Consider the following 23,126-nt stretch of genomic DNA (forward strand, 5'->3'; position numbering starts at 1 on the left):
CCTTCCTACTTCGTCTCTTCCACGTCTCTCTGGCACCGCCCCCCGGCGACCTGTTTGGGCCCCATCTCCAGGCCCCGCCCACCTCCAGCACCACGCCGCGATCCTCTTTGGGGTCACGCCTCCTTCCGGCTCCTCCCCAGAATGGCCACCTTTGGGCCCCCCTCCTCCCTGCTCGGCTTCCGGGCCCGCCTCACTCGGTCCCGCCGCAATCTTTCCTCCCTCCGGGGCTTCTCTTCAGCCTGGCCTCCAGCCCCCTCCACTAAGGGTCCCGCCTTCTCCAGCCTCGCCCAGGCCTCCCTCCACCCTTGACTCCTCCTCCGGGGACGGCCTCCCTCCGGCCCCGCCCACAGCCACTCCTTTGAAGGCCTGCCCGGGCTCTTGGCTCCGGGAGGCTTCCACGGTCGTCCATACCTGTCTCACGCTCCTCTCTTCTCCGGTCTCCTCACCCTCTCAGCCCCGCCCCGCCTCCCGCTCCATACTGGTGTCAGCGGGTCTCTCTTCTCGCCCTCAGCCCCGCCTCCCCAGGCTCCCCTCAGTCCCTCCTCCCCGTCAGGCCCCGCCCCAGCCGAAGCTCTGGACTTTTCCAAAGCCAGGTTGAGGGGTGGGGAGAGCCCTTGCACCTGGAGAGCGGGCTGTGTCAGGGCGGGGCTGTGGACTGCTCGCGCTTGTGTGTCCCCGTGTCCTTCCCCGGAGACAGAGCGGGGCAGGGAGGGCCCGGGGCCAGGGCTGGGGAGGTGGGCGGAGCCGAGCTGAGGGAAGCCGCTCCGGGGCCCCCACCCCCGCGCGCCTCGGTGGTGCCGGCCGAGGGAAGGACTCGCGGCTGCGGGGCGCGCGCGGCTGTCAGTGCGGTGGGGCGCGCGAGCGGCGCGAGCCCAGGGCGGGTGGACCTGAGAGAAGCTGACGGGGCGGTAGCGGCTGCGGCGGCGACTCCCGTGCGTGTGCTCAGCTCCTCACGCCGCGGCCGGGGCCGCCTTCTTCCTCCCTCCCTTCCGCCCCCGAGTGCGGCGGCACCGCCTCCTTTCGCGGCGCGCGGCTTCCTCCACACCTCTCGGCGCGGTGAGTGGGGGCCGCGGGCGTCTCCCTAGGGGTGCGGGGTGGGGGTGTTCCTTGTTCTTTCCGGTCGCCCACCTTTTCGCGCGGGCCGCTGCCTATTTTTAGAAACTCTTTTCTTGGCCATTCTGGAAGTCCCAGGAGCCCGAGTAACTCCCAGCCCCCTTCCTCAGCACCTGCCCCCCACCCGAGCCCGCCGCCCTGGGGCGCCGACCCGGCCCATCCGCGCCCGCTCCCGGCCGCCCTGGCCTTCCCTGCCCGCCTCCTCCCCGCGGGCCCGGCCTGGGCCAGGAGTTGGCGGGGTGGGCCGGCGCCCGCTCGGAAGTTGGAGTCTTTTGTGCTCGCGCCCCGCCCCGCCCGGCGGAGGGAGGAGGGAGGGGAGCGGAGGCCGCGCCAGGGAGGCCTCGGGCGGCCCCGACTCTGGCTCTGGCCCGGGCCCCGGGCTTCTTCCGGCTCTGCCTGGCGGGCTGGGTCTGCAGGCTCCCGGGGGCGCGCAAAACTGGTCCTGCCTCTCTCTCTAGGGGCCTGAGCGCCTCCTCGGCCCCCGCCTTTGCCGGTCCTGGGCTCCTTGCACACCTTGGGCTCGGAGAGGAACAACAACAGGCCCTCGAGCCGGGGTGGGTGCCGCGCTTCACGCAGCCCCCTTCGCGCCGAGCCTCAATTTGCTCCTCTGTGAAAGGGGAGGAAAAGTCGCCTCGCAGGGTGTTTGTGGATTCATAGGGGTAACAAATAATGAGAGAGAAGCGTTTAATACCAACAGGTAACGTTGAATGGACTTAGGAACTTTGTAAGCCTTGTTTTTCGTTTAATGCTCACCACGGCCTTCTGGGGTTATCCCACTTACAAAAGCAGAAGTCTAGGCGCAGAGAGGTTAAATAATTTGCACAGAAGTGTAAAGCTGTGGTGCTAGTCCCTGTTATTTCTTTCTTAGTATGAGCTTGTGTGATCTCTTAGTGCAGAGGAGGTTTTCACTTGCCCTTGGGTGACACCGTTAGAGACATAACTCCGTTCTGCCTGACTGCTGGATCAGTGTCCACTGTACTATGGATGAAGGCTACGGGAGGTCCGAGGGAAAGGAAGTTACTATGAATTTCTTGCTAGTATTGCCCGTTGTAAGTTGATGGATGCAGGGGACTCCAGCTAGATCTCAAGCCCAACTAAGTTCCCTGGGGTTTTGGCTAACGAAGGCTTAAGTCAGTATCAACAGTGAGGTCCCGTCCTTTATTTTGTTTATGGGAAGTTCCTCCCTCCAAATCTTGCATATTCTCTATAGTATTTAGATTTATAGTTCCTTGTTGGGGGAGGGGGAGCAGGAAGTGGCTCAAGTCAACTGCTCCAACTCCCTGCCTTCAAATAGGGTTTTATTTCTTCTATTTTCAAATAAGGCCCAGAGGGCTGAAAGTGAACTAAAATTAACTTTGGCAAGAGTTCTAGTTTTCCAGTATGTTTGATCCCCGGTGTGAGGAGTGTCTGAAAATCAGACAGGGGAGTTCCTAAGCCAGGTCTTGAGGAATCTCCTGAAGTTTGCATTGGTTTTTTGGAGTCTGGAGATCTGCTGTGCTTTCCCCTTTTCAAGATTCTGGATTCAGGAGTTGTGGTATGTAGGAGCTGGAAGGGGTCTTACAGACCGTGCGGTCCAACTTTTTTTAATCTCTTTTTTCCCTTTCCCTGTTAACTGAACCTTGGAAAGGGGGAGTTGTCTAAATTCACAGACTGCCTTAGTGTCAGAATCAGAACTAGAATTCCCAGTCTTCTGCCTCCCAGTGCAGTCATATTTTTATTTCTACCATACCTTGCCACCTTTTGAATGGGTACTATATTAACTTATTCATGCCTTAAGACCAGGAATCCTGGGTAAATTGAAATCTCAAGGAAGTTGTTTAGTTCCAGCCACTCTCCACGCCTCAGGTTTATCATTAAAAGGAGGCCAAGTTTTGTGCACAGGTGTACCAGTTCTCATAAGTCATCACTTTTACTATATAGTACTTTATGGTTTATAGTACTCTTCTGTAACCATTATCTGATTTCATTTCTAACACTTCCATGAGGGAGTTCACAGAGTTTTGTTTATATTTCCTTTTTACAACTCTAATTGAGAATTGAGACACAGCAAGGTTAGGGCACTTGCATTACATAGATCACTGAATTAACAAGTGGGGAGGACTGGACACCTCATGGGCAGAGGATTTGGTGTGGCATGAACTGAGCCACTCATTGCGGCTCTCAGTCTGTTTCCTTATCTGTAAACTCCCACAGGGTTGTGTGGGGACTATGAGAAATGTCTGAAAGTGCATTGTAGAGATTGTAGCAGTAGGAATAATAGCTAACATTTATTAAGTACTTACCATGTACCAGTCACTGGACTAAGGAATTTCTGTGGAGTATCTCATTTAATCCTCAGCAACTGTATGAATTAGGTACTATTATTATCCCTGTTGTTCAGAAGAAGAAACAGGCTTAGAGAGGTTACATGACTTGCTCAGGGTCAAGTAATTGATAACTGGAGACAATATAACTTTAAAGCTGGTGTGCTTTTTTAGTAAAAATATACATAAGATAAAATTTACCTTTTTAACCATTTTTAGATGTACAGTTCTGTAGCATTAAGTACATTTACATTGTTCTGCAGGTGTCACCACTATCCGTGTCTAGAAATTTTCATCTTATCCAGCTGAAGCTCTATACCCATTAAACACTAATTCCCTATTCCCCTCTCCTCCCAGACCCTGGCAACCACCATTCTATTTCTGTCGCTGAATTTGACCATTCTAGGTACTTCCTTTAAGTGGAATCATATAGTATTTGTCCTCTTTTGACTGTCAAAGCTGGCACTATTAGGGCTTCCCTTAACCTCTGGGTGCTCTGTAAATGCAAAATGACTATTAGTCCTCATCTGCAGTAGGGTGTGGCATGCAGCCCAGAGCAGGAACTCAGGCCTGGTTGTACTTCTGATTAAGCTTTCTCTTCCTTTCCCCCCACTCTGTGGATTGAAGTTCCTTATCACTGAAGCCTTTTTTGGAGATCTCTGTTCACTCCTTCTGTAGCTTCCAAAGAGACCTCCTACCCTTGAAGTGGACCCCAGGGGACTTTCCACCCTTGCCTTATTTGCACCTGCCTTTCTTACTATCTGCGGTTTGGGCCTATAGGGTTGCAGTGATCAAGAATAGCAGTGCTATGACAGCAGCTTGGATCAGAACTACTCAGGACGATTAAATGGATTACCTTTATGAAATGCTCCCTCTCTGTGCCCTCTTTCCATAAAGGCACACAAGAGGGATTAGCTTTTGGGTTCCTAGAGGGTGTTTACAGATCCTCATTGCTTGCAGGTGGTTAAGATGGAGTTAAATGCTGCAGTTAGCTTTTGAAAATTCCCTTTGGTTTGACTGTTTCCTTATCTATGTATATTTTGGGGGCCTGGGTGGGATGTGGTGTTTATGTTTGTGAATGGTAATTGGAATTTTGTCCTGATACCAATAAGGGGTTGGGGTGGGAGGTGTTCCAGATATGGCTAATAGAGCAACAAGCACAGATGTGAGCATGTTGCACTTTCTTTGAAAATCTGATGGCCCAACATTGCCTGCATGTTAAAGTCCAGACTGCTAAGTGTGATAATGAGGTCAGAGTGTGTTGAGTTGTTTATTGGATAGAAACTTGTAGTTGAGGGGCTTTAAAGTCGTTTAGATCAACCAGCCAGCCACCTGACCACCGTTTGAATTGGCTACCTGTTGAGATACTGTTTCACTGGGCATCTCATTATTGGAAAGTTTTCCATTCACTGAACAATTATTAAGCATCTGCCACACACAGTACTAAGCTTGGGAATTTGGGTGTATACAGCCTAGTTGGGAAGACAGGCAAGGAAACAGGCAGTGTGAGAAGTGTTGTGACAGGGACAAGCACCGTGAGAGCACAGAGGAATCATAACTAACCCAGCCTTGGAGGGTCAGGGAAGCCTTTCTTGGAGAAGTTGCCTATTCCTAGACATCAAGAAAAAAATTGACAGAAGCCAGCAAAAGAAGAGATTTGGGCTGTCAAAGCGGAGACAGAGATAACACTGTTCTAGGCAGAAGGAATAGCAAGTCTCGATATGGTGGTCGTAATCAGTGAGACTCTTAGCCATATATTATATCTATCAGGTACTATTCTAAGCATTTAGTGTGTGCTAACTCGTTTCTTCCCATAACTACCCTGAGAGGTATGTACTATTATTCCTGTTCTGCAGGTGAGGAAACAGACCCAGGGGGTTAAATAAAAGATTTGTGGATGGAGCATAAGACATGAATGGGTGGATGTGGCAAGGTAGACAGAGTAAAGGCCGAGTCATGAAATGTCCTTGTCCAGCTTGAGGAGTTTGGACTTCATTTCGAGGTGAGGGGGCCATGATCCTGTGTGTATTTTAGAAGGTATGTCTGGCTACCTGTTTGGGGAGTGGATTGGTGGGCTAGAGCATCGTAGGCAGAGACCAGTTGGGAGGCTGTTGCAGTAATGCAGGCAAGAGGTAATGGTGTTTCAAATGAAGATAGTGGGCGTGTGTGTGTGTGTGTGTGTAGAAAGGAGATGGAATTGAGCGATGAGACACAGTCTCATCTAGTATGGAGGGTAAGGAAGAAATCAAGGATGATTTCTACCTGGTGCAGTTGTATGGATGGGGATGCCTTTTTTTTTTTATAATTTTATTTTTTCCTTTTTCTCCCCAAAGCCCCCTGGTACATAGTTGTATATTCTTAGTTGTGGGTCCTTCTAGTTGTGGCACGTGGGATGCCGCCTCAGCATGGCTTGATGAGTGGTGCCATGTCCGCGCCCAGGATTCAAACTGGTGAAACACTGGGCCGCCGCAGCGGAGTGCCTGAACTTAACCACTTGGCCACAGGGCTGGCCCTGGGGGTGCCTTTTATTGAGGTGAGGACACAGGAGACGGAGCACATAAGAGAGGGGGGAGGATTTCTCATGCAGGGTCTTCTTACGTCTGCTTTCATTTTCCTTCTTGTAATTATTGATCCTAGTCCTCTGTCGGGAGGGCCAGAGGAACTGGGATGAGGGAAAGCATGGCACAACAGATCTAGTAACTATCCCTGGTTAAAACAGATGATGTAAATACTAGTTTTGGAAAGGAGGAGATATTAGATCTTAGACATCCAGGCCCTGCACAACTGTGAAGACTGCTTATGTTAAGCCACTTACTTATTCTCCAGATAACGTCCTTTGACACTGCTCTGTATGCTAGTGTGTCTCTCTCTAAGTCACTTCTGCTTACTCTCTACTCCACTGGGGAAACAAAGATGAGTGAAACATAGCTTGAGGAGCTTGCATCCAGAAGGGCAGCAGATCTCAGTAGCTTAGATATGGTGCTGGAGGGAGAGGGTGAGCAGGTCAAGGTGGGACAGGCTGGGGAGGGTCCAGGAGAGATTTTTATTAGGGACAGGAGTCAGGAGATACTGCTCTCTGCTCCAGTCTTTTCATCAGGTGGTAAAGGTCCATCCAGGCTTATTCAAAGGTTTAGGTTTATTCATCTGAGTAATGATGGAAAATAATGACTGGATGACCCCAAGGATCTCTTCTAGCAATAATATTTTATGATTCTAGATGATGATTTAGATAATATACCTCTTGGAGAGGTACTTTCTTTCTTCCTTTCTATCTCCATCCCTCCCTCCATCTCCCCCTTCTTTCTTCATTAGGCAGTGGGTAGGGGGGTAAGAGTGGAGATAGAAGAGTTTTCATATGAGTGTCTATAAAAACCTAATTTTATTCCATTTTAGTTTCATGTATAAAATGTGGTACTGAAGGGGAGAAGATGGCAGCATTAATGTTAGCTGGCTGTCCTACAACTGCCCCTAGGGGCTGTAAGGAAAGTTTCAGACCCATGATGGGGTGCAGCTCACAGACTTTCAGGACTAGAGAGAGAGGGACAGTGAGATAAATTGGGAGCCTAGTCACGAGCTGGAGGGTCATTTGGTCTGGTCTGTGCTGCTAACTCAGTGTGTGGGCTTGGCCAAGCCCCTTTCCTTCTCTGGCCCTATTTCCTCATAGAGTAATCTGAGAGGTTCTTGTAATTTTGTAAAGACCCAAAGGGTAGGAGTTGGGGACTGAAGAAGGATTGGAGGTCCCTCTCTAGTCACCTTCCCCTCCCTGCTTAAGTGAATAACTAGAGACAGGCATTTGCCCAAGTATCATTGTTATCTTTTCTGACTGTTTCTACAGCCCTTCCTTTTTTCTCAGTGTTAGTGTCTGTTCCTTCATAATGGCCTTCATGTGAATAAATACGTTGTACCTCCTGGGAGGAGGGAAGGAAAGATGGGATATTATCCCTGGGTTCTAGTCTACCTCCCCAAAGAGCCATTCAGGCTGTTCATTGCCCCCTGCTCTCTATGCTGAGGTAGGTATGGGGAGTTTGTGGTTGAATACTCAGGTGTTCTGAGATTCAGACACATGTATTTGGAGTGCTCCACTGACAAAAGTGCAAACCTGGCTATCCTCCCAACATGCCCAGGGCAGTTGCACCGGGGAAGTAGAATTTGGTGGGCTTTTGAAGCTTGCCAAACTCAAATTGTAATTACCTAATACTCTCTCAGTCTTGCTGTCTGTAAAACAAGGGGATTGGACTAGATAATCTTTTTTTTTTTTTTAAAGATTTTATTTTTCCTTTTTCTCCCCACAGCTCCCCAGTACATAGTTGTCTATTTTTGGTTGTGGGTCCTTCTAGTTGTGGCATATGGGATGCTGCCTCAGCATGGCCTGATGAGCGCTGCCATGTCAGCGCCCAGGGTCCGAACCGGCGAAACCCTGGGCTGCTGCAGCGGAGCGTGAGAACTTAACCACTCAGCCACGGGCCTGGCCCCTGGACTAGATAATCTTGAATGATATTTTTACCTCTTAACAGTCTGAATTTCCGGTTTTATGGAAGTGGCTTAAGAATTCATCTGTGGAAGGAGAAAAGGGTTTGCTAGAGCATTGAGAGTATCTCGGAGGGTTAAATTCTGGGTTCACAGATACCTTTCAGTATATAAACAGATGGATATTGCTTTTTAGAGTGGACAGGTTGCTGAAAAATTGCTTGTGAGATGAATTTATCAAATTGTCTGCTGGGTTCCATTATAAACTTGGAGCTGTTGTCCCATGGGACAGACTTGGAGTCTGAGACTGTAAAAATTTGTATTTAAATATGTAGCAAACTGTTTAAAATCATATAATAAAGGGAAGATAAAAAACACTCTGAGATTCCCAAACAGTACTAGGTTTGGAAAAACACTAGACCAGAAATTTGCATTTCCTTAGAGCTTTAGCTTTATGAGGTAGACACCTCTACTGAGGCTACCTGGCCCTTGACTTGCCATCTGTAGAGACTGAATAGTTCTGTTTATTTATCAAGGTAAGAGTCATTGCTTTATTCCAAGTAAGTAGTCTCTTTTAGAAAGCCAGGTTTAGAAGCTTAATGTTATTGGCCAGATTTTCTTCATTTCAGAGGCATTTATCTGATATTTAGGTGTCTCTTGTTTATTTGTTTTAGTAAGGATTTCACTAAGCCTAGTTAAAGGGACTGTTTGCATGGTGTCTGTTGATCTATTTGTCTAGTTTCCTTTGTAATTCTTTGTGCTAGTGAAGGCAAGCTCAGCAGTAGATTTAAAAGAATCATTTCCATCACTCATTATTTCTGTAGGTCTGTATTTCCTTTCTGAAAGTTATGATCACGCTACACTGAGAAGTCAAATGTTGTTCCCTGCTTACACAGACCATTTTAAGGCTTTGGGACTTTGTTCTTGCAGATACTGTAAGCTGGCACTGAGAAACGATGTTGTTAGTGTAATAATGATAGTTATTCCTGAATCAGTTGAAGACAAGAATAGCTTTTCTTTAGACCTTGAAGACTCACCCTAAATTTATTTTCACACCAATTACAATCAACTCTTGCTAGAATTAGGGCCTTAGGTGGAGATACCATGCTAAGTAGGGTACCTAGGGGCTTTAATGTGATTATGCTTAGAAGTCCAGCTGCCTTCCATCCCTAAGCTCAACCATTCATTCCAGGAATTTGGAGTACCTACTATGTGTTCTCCCTGTGGAGAACATAAAAAACAAGCAAGACATGAATCCTACCCTCAGATTACTTTCACTCTTGAGAGGGAGACAGATATGTAAAACAGATTGTAGCTGCTTCTTACCCTTGCTGCCCTGGCCCAGATATTTGGGTTGAGGGTTCAGACTGGAAATAGCAGAATTGTTGCATGTATCACTAGGGGAGGAGACCTGTTCGAATATCTGACTTCCAGTGTTTAGCTTTATTTTTGGCCTTCCCTCCTTCTCTTCTTTTCTTCTGCTTGTTATCCAGGTGTTTATTCTCTGTTGTTGTTAAAGATTGGCACCTGAGCTAACAACTGTTGCCAATCTTTTTTTTTCTCCCCAAATCCCCCCAGTATATAGTTGTATATTTTTTAGTTGTGGGTCCTTCTAGTTGTGGCATGTGGGATGCTGCCTCAGCATGGCTTGATGAGCAGTGCCATGTCCGCGCCCAGGATCCGAACCGGTGAAACCCTGGGCCGCCGAAGTAGAGTGCGCGAACTTAACCGCTCAGCCATGGGGCCGGCCCCTATTCTCTATTGTTGAGGTTTCCAACACCCAGTGTGTAAAGTCAGGAAGGTTAGGGTAGGGACAACATTGTCCTTCAGGTTTGGGAGTCCAGACATCTGCCTAGTGCTTTCTCTATCTGCTCACGTCAGTTGTCTGACTGGCTTCCAGAAAGATTTCATATTGTCTAGCTGCTTCTTTAGGAATGAAGAAAATTGTTTCATATTAAATTATTTTAAGTTTTATTTTGCTTAATTTTGAAGTAAAATAACTCTCTGTTTGGCTTCAAGTTGAATTATTTGAGGTGTTGTTCCTGGCATTTGATCAGTTTGTGACTTATAAATTGTGATTACATTGTGGTTCTTTGAAGCCCGTTGCCACTGTCTCTGCCAGCTTTCTTTGAACACTTTTTACAGCATGAAGCCCTAAGAAATGGAGAGAACATTGAGCTTACCCTGATCTTGAAAGGCTCTTCCTTTTCCCTTATTCCTACCCTTAACAAAGAAATGTTATTTGGGATGCTGTGTTGTGTTTATGATTTCTTCCAACAATTTAGCATTGCCTGTGAGGTTTAGAAGAAGAGGAAATATGCCTGTGTCTGTCCTCAAAGGTTGGGGACAATGTTGAAATCACTTGGTCAAACTGTATGGAGCCCACTGAGTGCCTTCCTTGGTACTGTGATTGATGTAAACATGTAAGGCATACTCTTGCTTTTGGGGAACCTGTGGTCTCTTTGGGGAGATAAGATAATCATGAAGAGGTGGCTGATAATAGGGCAGTTTGGCGTAGAGAGGTTGGTTCCTAAGAAGATCTACTCTTGTTCCCTGGCACTAATTTGGCCAGGTAAACTGGAATAAGTCATTTCCTCTCTCTGAACCTCCATTTTCTCAACTATAACATGGGGTTAACATTCTGTATCTTGCCTTCCTCAAAATGTTATTGTGAGGAGCAAGTTAGATGATGTTACTAAAAGTACATTATAAAACCAGATGATGGCATTTATATGTGAAGAATCCACCAGTTATTTGTTAGAGGTAATGGGTAAATGGCAGAGTTTTCCATAGAAGGAGAGATCTCTTTGGGCTGGAGTGATCAGGAATAGAGGTCTGAACCAGCCTCTAGGATTGAGAGAAAGAATAATAGAAGCATTTAGACAGTGGCAATGATGGAGTAAAAGACTGTAAGCACAACTGTTTAGGGGGAACAGTGAGTGAGTGTTCTTCAGCTTCATACGCAAGTCATAGGGTAGGCATATGTTCAGCTTTAGTAGTTATTTCCAGTTTTCAAAGGCATACCAGATCACACTCTCATTAGCTGTGTATGAGAGAATTCCTGTTGCTCCACATCCTTGTCGACACTTAGCATTGTGATTTTCATTTTAAGCCATTCTGGTTGGCTTGTAGTTCTAGAAGTGAATTTTAAGAACCATAATATGAACTCTCAGATAGGAGTACCATAAAGGGGTAAAGTGATTGGGAATTTCAGAGGAGGATGAGATTGCTTTATTTGTGGGGGTGTACTGACCAGGGTACATTTATAGAGGAGTGAGCGTTTGAGCTGGGCCTTGTAGGATAAGGATAGGGACCATGTATGATCCCGACCATCCCAATTTCTAATATTTTGACTGGTTGTGCTTATAAATTATGAAACACCAATATTTCTATGTCTGGACTATATTTCCCAGACTGTCCAGAAGCAACATCCAGATATCTTGCCTCATTTGTTGTGCTCCTCTCCTCCACTTTTTCTCTAGAAGGTATGGTCACAGGAGATTTAGGCTGTAGAGATGGAGAGAGTACATTCTGTGCAATAGGAACAACTTCAGCAGAAACACAGATGAGTGACTATGTCGAGTGGCATCAATATTTCTAATGAGCAGAGAGGGGAGGACAAGTCCCATATTTTGGGGCTGGGTGATGCCTTCTCATAGCTTCCTGGAACAGATGGAAAAGGTCATACTGTTCCCAAGCCAATTTGTATTTATTTATTTATTTATTTATTTGAGGAAGAGTAGCCCTGAGCTAACATCTGCTGCCAATCCTTCTCTTTTTTGCTGAGGAAGATTGGCCCTGAGCTAACATCTGTGCCCATCTTCCTCTGTTTTATGTGGGATGTCTGCCACAGCATGGCTTGACAAGCAGTGCATAGGTCCTGCATCTGGGATCCAAACCGGTGAATCCAGGCTGCCGAAGCAGAGCATGTGAACTTAATCACTGCGCAACCAAGCCAGCCCCTAATTTGTATTTAAACTGCATAGAAGGATGAGAATGACCTCCTTGTGCCTATAAGTACATCATTTCACGGAAGGAATTAATCCAACAAGCAGTCATACTGAAGTATGTTTAAAGAGAGTTGGTCTTCTCTTAAAATGGAGGGGGAGAGGGGAACGCCAAAACCTAAAGAGCTTAATCTTAGTCTCACAGAGCTCATCTATTACTTGTAAATTTGCTCAGGGAAAAATTGCCATTTCTTTGTCAGCTTTTATCCTGCCAGGTGGACCCTCGCTGGGTGTTTATTTTCTGTAGTTTTACCAAATCACTTTGAAGGCTGGCATGAACATTGATCATGTCTTAGAGCCTTTCCTCTTTGTTCTGTCAGCAAATATTAGAAAATATACCTTAAATAACTTGGTTGGGGAAAATAAGGTGGCCTGCCTGCTCCCAGAGAGCAGCACTTTCATGTTAAACACTAGTCAGCTCCTTATCCTGTGTCAGGTCCTGGGGTATTTCCCAGGAGAGACTGCGGGGGTTAGAGCTGCCACTGGGGACATTCACCAGAGGGTATCCAGGCCTTCTGTCAAGGAGGCTAGTCGAGTACTTGATTAAAAATCTGAACTGGGTTCTAGACCTAACTGTGCCTTTCCTATTAATAACAGCTACCATGAATTGGTACCCTCTGTGATGAGTTACCATACTTAGTACCTTGTGTTCATACTAATAAGCTGGTATTTACTGAAGGTTACTATGTGCTAAGCCCTGTGTGTGTGTGAGAGAGAGAGAGAGTGAGAGATAGAAGCCTTTATAATATATACATTTATATGTAAATCTTTTATAAGCTGTTTATATATATAAAATATATCTTATAGTATAAAACAGAAAATATATTAATATATAAAATTTATATTTTATATATAAATGTTTATATATATATAAGATCTTATTTATTCTCACCTCAACCTTAAGAAATAGGTTCACTTGATCCTCATCATATAGACAGGAAATTGAAGACACAAGGTGGTTGAGAAATACACTCCTAGTCACACTGCTAGTAAAGGGAATTGTCAGGATTTAAACCTAACCAATTCTTCTTTATTTTTAATATGGAAAATTTCAAACGTATGCAAAATGGACAGGATAGGTTAATGAAGCATGATGTACCCATCATTCAGCTTCAACAGTTATCAATTCACAATCTTATTTCATTTATACCCCTACTTACTTCTTATTCTGTGCTTTGAAGAAAATCTCAGCTATTGTGTTTTGTCCTTAAGTAGTTCACAATGTATTTCTAAAAGATGACTTTAAAAACACAACCACAATGCCATTATCACACCTTATAAAATTTAACAATTCCTTAATACCATCAAAATCCAGATTGTGTTTACATTTTCAATTGTCTCTAAATGTCACAATCTTATTTTTACTGTTTGTTTGATTTAGGGTTCATATAAGACCCACACATTATAATTGGTTATGTCTTTTAAGTCTCTTTTAATTTATGAGTTCACTTTTATTTTTTTTTCCTTTATTTGTTGGAGGAACTGGTTTGTTTTTCCTATAGAGTTTTCCATGTTCTGAATTTTGTGTGTTGCGTATCTATGGTATGTTTAATATGTTTCTTTATCCTCTTTATTTCCTGTCAATTGGTAGTTATATCTAGAGGGCAATATCTGTAAATCCTCATGACAACTCTACAAAAATAGGTATTATTCTTATTTTGCAGATGAGAAGACATTGGGTGACTTGCCCAAGGCCTCATGGCAACCTTGGATTTGAACACAGATGTTGCCTCCAAAGTCTTGGCTCTTTTCCTTTTCACCACTCACCCATTCTGTGAGCTTGGGCAAATCATTTCAAGTTCTCTGGGCCTTTGTTTCTCTGATTGTATAATGAGAGCTCTTACAGTAGTAGTATTTTGTGTCCCTGAGCATTTGAGTGCCTGCCATGTGATGGAGTGGTGCTAGCTGCTGTGGGTGATACTCATGAGTAAGACTGTCTTCAAGGAGCAGGTAGCCAGCCAGGGACTGTAAAGCCATACCCTATTTCAGACATGGATCCTGTTTTGGCCATCATGGGGCTGTAGCATCATTAATTCTCCATAGGAGCTTCCTAACTAGTCTCCCGGCATCCTGTCTTTTTTTTTTTTTTTTTTTTTTGGTGAAGAAGATTGTCCCTGATCTACCATCTGTGCCAGTCTTCCTCTGTTTTGTATGTGGGATGCCACCACAGCATGGCTTGATGAGTGGTGTGTAGGTCTCTGCCTGGGATCTGAACCCACAAACCCTGAGCCACTGAAGCAGAGCACCCAAACGTAACCACTGTGCCATGGGGTCGGTCCCCCTGCATCCTGACTTGCCCTTGCCCTTTTACATGGCATGCTCCTCACTGCTGCCAAGCGCCTTTTACTAAAAACCATTGTTATTGTGTTCTCCCTGCTCATAAATCTAGCTTGAGGGACCTGGTAAATAAGAAACAGTTTTTCTAGCAATAAACCTTCCCTCCTTGGATTGAGTTACTATTTCAAGGGCAGCTAGTCTTTTTTCTTTTCTGTTTGGCAAAAGTATTATTGCTTATGGAAATGCTGAGGGAATCTGGAGATGATAGATGATGGAGTGAAGCATAGGGAATGCCATCTTGATTTGGGGGAGAGCGTACTTTTAGCATTGTAGTGTTCACTTCCAAGGACATCTGACTGTAATGGGACAATTGTGTTCTTTTGCAAAGAAAAAGAACTTTCAGTTGTGGAGTCCAGGGAGAAGAGTTTTAAAGGCGTCCCTTTGAGGAGAACCAAGCTGCTGAAACTTCATCTCACTGGCCAGCCATGCCATTAAAATAAATGCAGTTTAATATAGAAGCGAAGTCAAGCAGAGTAGTGGTTTGGGTCTGTAGTTATTTGGGTGGCAGACAGGTGGCACTGGGGTCCAGGCTGACATACAGCTACTAAAGGTAGTAAAGTCAAAAGTCAAGAGAAGTAAGGTTCAGGGTGTTTGTTTCCCTAGAGTGCCTTGCATATGGTAGTTACTTAATATCTTCTTTAAATCGTTCTTTTAAAAAATCTTTGAGGGGCCAGCCCCGTGGATGAGTGGTTAAGTTCACAGGCTCCGCTGCGGCGGCCCAGGGTTTCGATGGTTTGGATCCTGGGCGCGGACATGGCACCACTCATCAGGCCACACTGAGGCGGTGTCCCACGTGTCACAACTAGAAGGGCCCACAACTAGGATATACAGCTATGTACTGGGGGGATTTGCGGAGAAAAAGCAGAAAGAAAAAAAAAATTTGACAGTGGATCAAGCCAGAGAAGGCTATGGAATCATGGGTTCTGAAGCTCAGATCCAAGTGACCTAGGACCTTGGATAGCTCCTTGGAAAAGCAGTTCTCTGACAGAAGTTAGGAGTCCTTAGGTGCTTTCTGTTCTGGATCTAATCAGAAGATCTTACTCTCTAGATCAGAGGTTGCAAACTGGCAAATAGTCCCCAGTTCTTCTGCAGAAGGCTTCACTCCCTGAGCCATCTACTCGGGACTCCCTGTATTATGTATGACTCCTTGGGTACTGGCCTGCCCATGTTTTTTTTTTTTTTTGAGAAAGATTAGCCCTGAGCTAACATCTGTGCCCATCCTCCTCTATTTTATATGTGGGACACCTGCCACAGCATGGCTTGATAAGCAGTGCATAGGTGCATGCCTGGGCTCCAAACTGGTGAACCCCAGGCCGCCGAAGTGGGGTGTGTGAACTTAACTGTTGCACCAGCAGGCCAGCCCCCAGCCTGCCCATGTTTGAGAAGCTTGTAGCTTGGCTTTTTTAGGATTCTGAGGCAAAGGGACATGGCTCTGATCTTTGGGCAAGCCCTTGGAGCACCAGCCCAATTTGGCAAAATGGTCGAGTTTATAGAATCATGTTCTTCATTTCTCTCCTTCATTCCACATACTACATACTACTTCCTTAGTGACTGGCTTCTTTAGACAGAGTGTATTTGTTCTCCCTTGTGTCAAAGTCCACACCATTTCCTCTTGTCTCTTTGATACCCAAGTCCATTACCAGTTGCTATTTATCACCAGGTTAGCACTTTTTTTCTTTGAAACACTTGGTCACCTATAGTCATTTTTGCTCCCTGCTTTGTCTCTATGGGTCAACCCAGCTCTAGATCGAACTCTCTAATATTGAAGGGACTTTACCCAATTACAATGCTCTTAATCCTCTGGAACTAGATGAATTATCTTCATTTTACTCGGAACTTTTGGTGCCCTTATTGGCTAGTAAGTCTGTCTCCTGGCTTGTTTTAGGAGTTCACAAGGACAGGAAACTAGTTAAGGCTCAGTGAACCTTGTCCTTGTAAAGTTGGTATTTTTTGCAGTCTCTAATACACACAAGCTGGGGCGAAGTGGGTCTGATGCCTCATGAAAGAAACCACAACATCTAATACGAATCAAAACTGTTTTACCTGTGAGTTAGTACCTAGTCTTTTCTCCTGCTAGCTGCAATGAGCATGAGCTCCTGTGTGTTGAAAGTAGGAAACTTTCTAAGTGACTCTTCTTGTTGCCTGTTCCCTTTGGCTTCTTGTAATTACTGTAACATCGACATCCAGTGTGTGGAGTGCCATGGTAATTTCCATGACAACTGATCATGATTTCCCAGATAAAGGGAGGAAGCTAACAAGTGTTAGGAACTTGAAAAGGATATTGGAGTAACTTCTTGTGATGCTAGTAGAATTTTGAGCTGGAGAGGACTTTTCAGCAGTAACTGCCTAATTAAACCTTTTGCTTCTACAGACAAGGAAACAGAACTTCAGAGAGGTTAAACAACTTGCCTAGGGGGTCACTAGGTTGTGGAATGTACTTGAGAGCCTCAGCTTCATTTTTCTTTTGTGCCTCCTATTCTATATGGCTTCTTTCCATTATATCCCACTGGACCATGAGCTCCACAGAGGCAGGAACCATGTCTGTCTTGTTAAGTAATGTTTTCCCTTTGCCTACCATAGGACATAAATATTTTTTGAGTGAATGGATAAACTGTGTTGGAGTTTCTCAAACTGGGATATATGGCTCATATTGGATGATAACATGAAATCACAGGATAAAATATCTATCTTCCTGAAGTGTCAATATACTCAGGTTTTTTTGGAGTTAGATTAGTTTAAATATTATAACTAGTAATTTAAAAGCTTACTCTTACATTAAATTATGTTATGGAATGGATAAGTTAGCATGAACTTTTTAGATAAAATGAGAAGGCTTCAGATAAATTACAGGATTATAATAGGCCCTTTGACCTTTACCCCAGAGGGTCTAGTGTTGCCAGATCTCTGATATTTTTAAGAGAAGCTAGAAATCTAATAATAATAAAAAAAGAGATCTGATTTTAAATGTTGGCACTTAACTCTGAGGTTTTTAAACAAACGTGTTTGGGTCATACAAAACACATCCTTGGGCCTAAGCATCTGTTTGTGTCCTGTGAGATAAACAGGTCTGGGCAGGAACTAAACTTTGGATAGGGCCAAAAGGATGATGGTGTCAGGATGGCTTCCATTCTGAGTCTGGCTCATTCTTGGCTTCAAACTGGCCATAGCTCGGAGTATAAAGCATGAATTTAAGACTTGATAGGTTAGAAAAATTCCCACATTACACATCACCCTCTGTGGGAAGCAGCTTCTGTAAACTCACAGGCTATCTTGGTCCTTAGAGAGTGTCGTGTTTATTCCCCTTGTTTTGCAGACGTAACTAAGGTCCAGAGAAGGAAGCTGAACTTTCCTCTAGCATCCTAAGCAGCAGTCATAGGTCGTGGGCAGGCCCTGCTCCACACTCTTATGTTTCGTGCTTTTGCCTCACACCCTCTTAGGGCATGGAGCAAGGGGCTTCTAGCATACTTTGGGATGGTTGGTAGAGCTGGGTGAACTTCACTTCTCAGTACAGCTCTATCATCCTGAGCAAAGGGAGGGCTGAGGTGGGAATTAGTAATGTGCTCAGCCTCATCTTCATACAGAGGGTCTATTTTTGTCACTAGCAGCAGATTGACCTTATTTTTTCTAACTAGAAAGATGTAGAGGACAATTCAGCCACAAAGAGCCTCAGTGCCAAGATAGACCTGTCCCTCCTTGAGCCTTCCTGCCTCTTCTTTTCCTCTTCTGTCTCCTCCCCTCCAACTCTTGCCTCCTTGAGTGCTACTGCCCTCCTTCTTCATCATTGCCCCACGCTTTTTTTTCCCCCTCCCCAAAGCCCCAGTACATAGTTGTATATCCTAGTTGTATGTCCTTCTAGTTCTTCTCTGTGGGATGTTGCCTCAGCACGGCTTGATGAGTGGTGTGTAGGTCTGCTCCCAGGATCCGAACCGGCGAACCCCGGGCCTTGGCAGCGGAGCATGCAAACTTAACCACTACACCGGTCGGCTGGCTCCCCCCCGGCCCTCCCTTTTATCTTTTGTTTTTCTTTCAGTGTTGTCCTTCTCTGTGGGAAATTCTTGTAAGGCCACTGCAGTAGACAGAGTCTGGAATTAGACCTGTTTTCCAGGGTTTTTGAGGGGACTTGCTTTAAAGTAGGGCAACTAAATAAGGGAGATTGGACGTCTTTAAACTGCCTTGCTTCTTCTCCACCCCTACCCCAGGTAAAGCATAAAAATCTCAACTCTGGGCTTAGCTACAAGACTCATATAGTCTGGTGCCACCTCAGTTTACTGCCTTCTTTCAACAGCACAGTGCTTAACACCCAGTTTCCCTGTGCTCCTGCTCAGTACAATGACTTTATTTTGACTATTCCCTCTGAGTAGAAAGCTCTCTCAGATCCTTGCCCCCTTTACCTGACAAACTCCTATTCATCATTTCAAACCAGTTTAAATGCCACCTCCTAAATGAAGCTTATCTGATCATTCTATAAGCAGAGTTAATTTTGATCTTCTCTGTACTTTGCTCTACTTCTTGAGTTGTACTCTGGTGATGTATCACACCTGAATCTACTCTCATTCATGAAATTGAGACCTTATGAGCCAGGGGACAGTGTGTTACTTATCTGTATTTCCCTTGTGTCTCTGTAATAGGCCTGGCACAAATAGTACTTGCAGAATGAATGACAGAAATGTATGTATACCGATACCCAGGGTATAAGGTTAAATGTTGGGGCCCGCCCCGTGGCCAAGTGGTTAAGTTCTTGCGCTCTGCTTCGGCGGCCCTCGGTTTCGCTGGTTCGCATCCTGGGCATGGACATGGCACAGCTCGTCAAGCCATGCTGAGGCAGCATCCCACATGTCACAACTAGAAAGAACCGCAACTAAAAATATACTATGTTACCAGGGGATTTTGGGGAGAAAAAGGAAAAAAATAAAATCTTAAAAAAAAAAGTTGACTGTTAATTGCTACAGGTGAAGTATGATAAAGTGCTCTGGAAGTTTAAAGGAGTTTTTTTCTTTTAAAGATTGACACCTGAGCTAACAACTGTTGCCAATCTTTTTTTTTTCTTTTTGTTTTTTCTCTCCAAATCCCCCCAGTCCATAGTTGTATATTTTAGTTGTGAGTCCTTCTAGTTGTGGCATGTAGGACGCTGCCTCAACATGGCCTGATGAGTGGTACCATGTCTGCGCCCGGCATCCGAACCCTTGAAACCCTGGGCTGCCGAAGCGGAGCATGCGAACTTAACCACTGGGCCACAGGGCCGACCCTTTTACAGGAGTTTTTGAGAGAGAACTTCTAACTGGGAGAAATCTTGGAAGCTTCTAGAAGCTATAGCATTTGAATATGTCCTTGAAGATTCAGGAGTTCAGTTTGGCAAAGATGGTAGGAAGAACATTCCAGATGGAGGGAATGGTTGGAGTAAATGCAATGAGGAAGTACAGAGGTTAGGCCCCACCTGCTAATCCACCCATCCCCTCAGCCAGAATTCCTGCTAGAATGTGTGCTAAATTTCTAGGCCAGTCTAAAGAAATTTCTCCTGTGTTTTCTAACTTTTTTGTTTTTTTTGTATTCTTCTTCTTTTTTTCCCTTCTTCCTGTGTCTTTTGACCCACTTGCCTTTTATTTTTGGTTTCTTCTCAACCCTTTTCTTTCATCTTCCCATTTCTCCAGTTCTTTTTTTTTTTTTTTAAACTTTATCGTTTACCTTTCTTTGCCTACTTTCTTCTTTCTTACCCTCTTCCCCAGGTAACCCAGGAAATCTGGGCCTTTGGGTTGGGATGTGAATCAGCTGTACAATATTTGACTCCAAGTAACACCTCCCCTTGTGAAGCTGAGAAGTAATTGTGGCATAATTGCTTCTCATCTGTCTCTTATGTTTTATTGGCATTGACTTTTTTAAACCTCCCACGATGCTGGGGGTGTCGTTATCATTTTATTTTTTTTAGTAGTTGTCAGAATGTCAATTTTAATGAGAAGTTTCTGCAGACAGGCCTGCCCTTGAGTGGTATGAGCCTTCAGGCAAAGCCAGGGCTGGATGAGTCAGAAATGCTTATGAATCTGTTTTCTCACACATAAAGATGTCTAGGCTACACGGACACACACACACACTCCTTCCTATCCCTGCGGGTTTCTGTGCTTTGCAACACATACACACACAATTGAGTCATAAAGGTACACACATTTCTTCTCTTCCACACACATCCATACTGTCTCCCTTACACCTTCAAGTTATCTACTTCCTCCTCCTGCCGTGTACCCACACGTTTATCCTCCTATACCCCCGCTCCCACTGTTTTCTGCCCAGATACCCAGAATTGTGTATGCTAAGAAAGTATCTGCCAGCCTGTCTCAGACACCATGCTGTCCACTCCCTTACATATCCACACAAGTCCTACCTTACATGCAGATGCTGACATCTGCCCCCACCCCAGGTCCTGCACTTGAGTATCACACCATCTCCCACTATTCCTTACACGCCTCTCCATAAGTATTTCTAATCTTTAAAAGAGACAGTTTATTTTGAGACTAGTTTTGAAAGGAAATGACTTTGCTGATTGCCGAAGTGGACTGTTAGGAAGTCTGAACCGTTTATGACAGATCCTTCAACTAAGGCCCCTAGAATAACCCTGTTATGGTGGGGGTGGAGGGAGGCTGGATCAGGCAATAGTGGGTTGCTTCTAAATGACACTCTTATGACCCAAGGTAGATTTGAACCTAGGTCCGAACCCAATGTTGTGATTTCAGGGCTCATTTCTATTGGAAGATGATCATATACTTAGCAAAAGAGCCAGACCTACTGCATATGTTCCAAATCAGACTGTCTGGGGTGGGGCCTAGAAAACTATGTTTAATCAGTTCCCTGAGTTCTTTTGTTGTATAGCCTGCTTGGGGAACACTTATTGCGAGGAAAGAACTACAAGTAAGAAGATCTGCATTATCTTTGTGTACCATCATGGACAAGTTTTCTTTTCTGGACCTCAGCTTTCTCAACTGTAATGTAACAAAACTTGTGCTTATAAGGCAGCCCTTCAGCTCTAAAATTTCGTGCTGCTGTATGGTGAGTTCAGTCTGGGATCCTTTTCTACCACAAGTGTCAGTTCTCTGGGTCTACCCTGGGCAGGGCATTTCAGGCTTTGGCCAGAGGCAGCAGAGGCACCCAAGCCCTGACCTTTTGTGGGAAGCACTGACACAGCTCCTCATTAGAAATGCATCGATATGGGCCTGCAGCCAGGTGTGGGGAGCCTGGGAGGAGACCTGAGGAGTGCTCCTAGCTGGGGAGACTCTGATTATCATGAAATGGAACTGGTTACACTTGTCAACCCAACAGTTCTGGTATAGCCCTCTTCCCCTGGGACCAGCAGGCAGGGCTGTCCTGAGCAAATGGGGAAATGGTTAACTTGTATCTACTTTTGATATGTTTTTCTCACCTTTATAAACTCATGCATAGTATGATGATTGGTACCTAGTACAGGCCCCCTCCTCAGGTGGAAAAATCACTTACTGAATACGTACTAAGTGTTAAATATTGGGTTAAGCCACTTTGTGTGTTTATTTCCTGTAACAATCTACTGGGATAGGTTGGAAAAGGAAACAAGCTCAGAGAAGTGCAGTGACTTGGCTGCCCTGTGTCATGTAGCATGTTCTCTGTTGTATTACACTACAACATTTCTGAGTGTTTGCAACACTGATTCCAAGCTGATGAATTGTGTTCTACGATGGCTGTCCCTTACCCTTCTATAGGCTGAACTGGAGCTCAAGCCCTCTCCCTCAAGCTCTTCGAAGACTGGGGGAAATTCTTTAAAATCAGTGGTGAGGAGGATGGGGGGAGATGCTCTGCTTGCTTTTGCTGTCTCATTTCTTTTCCAAGGACCTAAAGCGTGAACAGGTTCTAATGGGAGAGATCAGTCATCATTTGGGATCAATGGGAGGGCTTCCTCCTGCATGGAGTGCAGAGTCAGGTTTCTGAACTGGCCCTGTGCCGGGAGGGGGAAGGGATTCCATAACTGGATGTTTCTAGGCATTGTAGAACCTAAGGGCTTAGCATGTTCAGCTACCAGTATAGTCAGACCAAATTCCCCCTATAGTTGGTCATTCAACCAGTATTTATTGAGTATCTCCTGTGTGTCAGGGCTTGTGCTAGTGCTAAGGATTCCCTGATGAAGACTCAGTCTCTGCCCTGAAAGACCTCACAATCTAGCATTGGAGTCAAATAAGGAAACAAACCACAGTGTTCTATGTGTGTGCCTTACTAGAGGCATGTGCAAGGGACTCTGATTACAGAGGTGTGAAGGTGGGCTTTCCTGGGGGAGGTAACTTTGATCTGTGCTTTGAAGGAGGAATAAGAGTTGAGGCAGGCAAGGCAAGGAGGGCACTCTAGACCAGGGAACTAGAACAGATGTCTCCAGGAACTCTTGATAAAGGGGTGGATGTTAGAGCACTCCCTAACAGGTAGCAAATCAGATTGACAGCCCTAGACTTAGGGCTGTAATAGTAGCCATTGAATGGCAGAAACACCAGCAGCAGGTGGGGAGGAGGTGGGTTTATTAGCAGGTACAGACTGAAAGGTAGTTTCAGGGAGGAAACCAAGGGAGGAAAGCTGAAGAGCAGCAGCCCTCTGTCCTCTGGTCTAAGACTGCAGAGGTGCTGGGGGTTCTTGCCAGTGGTTTGAAACCTCGTCTGGCCCAGGCACATGGCTTTGCTTCTCTGTTGGCAAAATTTTCTGCTCCACTCAGCCTGCCCCTCCTTTCTGTGTTCTTTTTAAAAAAGAAATTAATGGAATCTATTCAAAATACCCCTGAAATGAAATTACATTTTTAACTCTAATTACCCTAATTAAAACTTGACAGCCGTAATCCTGAAATGGCAGATATGCTAAGTACCCCATGCCTGTGAGGAGCTCACTTACCCAGATGGAATGTTGT

At 45.2% G+C, this 23,126-nt stretch overlaps 1 protein-coding gene across 15 annotated transcripts in view; it reads left to right on the forward strand.

Annotated features, from left to right (window-relative positions):
- Positions 1–729: 729 nt before the first annotated feature.
- Positions 730–23,126, forward strand: part of RALY (RALY heterogeneous nuclear ribonucleoprotein) — a 79,049-nt gene continuing 56,652 nt past the window's right edge. For 4 of the 15 annotated variants that reach the window (XM_070485786.1, XM_044748669.2, XM_044748672.2 and 1 more), the window contains exon 1: positions 782–1,056. The gene's annotated coding sequence lies outside the window, so the exon portion shown is untranslated. Of the gene's footprint in view, positions 1,057–1,428; positions 1,811–23,126 lie in introns of those variants that run through there. The other 11 variants (XM_070485776.1, XM_070485783.1, XM_070485777.1 and 8 more) reach the window with 10 other exon arrangements.

Source organism: Equus asinus, chromosome 15 (assembly GCF_041296235.1).
Source record: "Equus asinus isolate D_3611 breed Donkey chromosome 15, EquAss-T2T_v2, whole genome shotgun sequence".
Taxonomy (NCBI): Eukaryota; Metazoa; Chordata; class Mammalia; order Perissodactyla; family Equidae; genus Equus; species Equus asinus.